This window comes from Musca autumnalis, unplaced genomic scaffold (genome assembly GCF_047663935.1).
Source record: "Musca autumnalis isolate F117 unplaced genomic scaffold, ASM4766393v1 scaffold_1, whole genome shotgun sequence".
NCBI lineage: Eukaryota > Metazoa > Arthropoda > Insecta > Diptera > Muscidae > Musca > Musca autumnalis.
This window is the reverse complement of record NW_027411644.1, coordinates 59,823,795-59,826,319: the sequence shown is the minus strand read 5'-3', so window position 1 is coordinate 59,826,319 and position 2,525 is coordinate 59,823,795.

The following is a 2,525-nucleotide window of genomic DNA, read 5'->3' as shown; positions in this document are numbered from 1 at the left end:
TCTATGCTTGAATATTCAAATTGAACTCCATTGTGAATGATGTCCAATCTTTACCAATTTATGTCTTTGGAGACTCCAAAAACATATAAAATACAATAAGATGGGAAATTTCCATTGCTACTATACATCGGCAGATGGCGCTGGAGGTCTAACATAATATTAGGTGTGTACGATAACTTTCCCAGCAATAATTACTCAGTCAGTTCCAGCAACCTCTCTCAGTGAATTTTACTCTCACAAGCAAGAAAAATTGCAGAAAGTTATCGAACAGCATTTTGCAAAAACTTTCAAGAAAGTCAGCTGTTTCCGAAAATATATGAAATTTGTTTTTCTTTCTTTTGATATTTTAAACCAAACGGAACAAAAACATAAATTTTAAAATTGCAGTTGACTTATTTAATGCTATAATCCTATCCAGAACGCTTTAGAATCTAAAAAAATGTGAAATTGTGAAATTTTCTTGGTCAAAAATGTTAACATTTCGATTTGTTTACATTGAACAGGTGATTAAAAGTCAGCTGATCAGACTTGCAAATTTTTGCGGGACAAATTAGGTGTGTACGATAACCCAATAATTTGTACAAATTCGTACAAATTTTTGCTGAATGCTGTTCGATAACAAAATTATCCAGCAAAAGAGAGCGAGTTTGGAGAGTTTTGTGACTGAGAACTTGCAAATTTTTGCTGGGAAAATTTGTCCCGCAAAAATTTGCAAGTCTGATCAGCTGACTTTTAATCACATGTTCAATGTAAACAAATCGAAATGTTAACATTTTAGACCAAGAAAATTTCACAATTGCACATTTTTTTAGATTCTAAAGCATTGTGGATAGGATTAAAGCATTAAATAAGTAAAGTGCAATTTTAAAATTCATGTTTTTGTTCCGTTTGGTTTAAAATATCAAAAGAAACAAAAACAAATTTCATACATTTTCGGAAACAGCTGACTTTCTTGCAAGTTTTTGCAAAATGTTGTTCGATAACTTTCTGCAATTTTTCTTGCTTGAGAGAGTAAAATTCACTGAGAGAGGTTGCTGGAACTGACTGAGTAATTATTGCTGGGAAAGTTATCGTACACACCTATTTTCCCAGCAAAAATTTGCAAGTTCTCAGTCACAAAACTCTCCAAAAATCTCTCCAAACTCGCTCTCTTTTGCTGGATAATTTTGTTATCGAACAGCATACAGCAAAAATTTGTACGAATTTGTACAAATTATTGGGTTATCGTACACACCTATTAATTTACAATATGGTGACATGAATTTATGTTATTCTTGTTTTTGTTGCCGTCGTGTTCTGTTAGTTGTCTGTTATACACAAACACTGTCTATGATTTAATAGTAAAATTGAGGCACGGTGATGAAGTTCACCATGGACAGTTCAAGCGCGGAGTTCATCAAGAATTGTAAGGGAGAGCTGGACCTCGGGTTGGGTTGGCTTCGGTTCCGCTTCTCGCAGCCTCAGTAAGGAGTTCGGGCAGCAGGGCCTTCGCGTGGTGCAGATCAATCTGCATCACTGCAAGGCGGCGGCTGCAGAACTCCTTCTCTCCCTTACAAATTCGGTAATTGACATCGCTTTGGTCCAGGAACCCTATCTCTACAAAAATAGGGTCTCTGGACTAAACGATGGGCGGTACTCCCTGTTCTATTCGTCGAATGGGGAGAAGGTAAGATCTTGTATTATAGTGAAGAAAAGTTTAAATCCTATTCATCTCTATAATTACAGTGATGGCGACACGGCGGTAGTGAGGCTGGAAGTAGGCTCCGGAAGGGCCTTGTTGCTAGCCTCGGTCTACATACCGTACGAGGTACCTGACCCACCTAGTCGATTGGTGCGCAAGCTAGTGGATGAGATCTCGGGCAGTTGTAATCTCATAATGGGCTGCGATGCAAATGCCCATCACTTCCACTGGGGCAGCAGTGACACTAATACGAGAGGTGAGTCCATATTCGATTTTATTTTAATTAATAATCTACGAGTGTGTAATAGGGGAAATACGGCCACCTTCCAGAATAGGGTAAGGGAGGAGGTAATAGACCTCACCCTTACAAATATGGAGGATACTTCCATAACGGACTGGAGAGTATCGGAGGAATGTTCCTTTTCGGGCCATAGGACGATACACTTTCGAGTCCCGAGTGGAAGTAAACGGCAACAACCTCATAGGAATCCCAGGAGAACTAATTGGGAGAAATTCAACTCCATGGCCTCTTCAAGACTGTGTGAAATATCTGAACCTCACACAGAGAGGGAAATTGACAGACGGGTTGAGGATCTCACAAATGTCCTCAGGGATTGCTATGAAAAGACATGCCCATTAACTTACCCAGGTAGGAGAACACAGCCCGCTTGGTTGAACAAAGATCTAGCTAACCTCAGGAAGGTTAGCAGGAGAGCATACAACAAAGCGAACAGGACCAAACTTAGTACGGATTGGGATCTGTATAAGAACAGTTTCAATAAGTACAAAAGTGAGGTCAGGAAAGCTAAGAGAAACTCCTGGATTAACTTTAGTGAGTCGATAG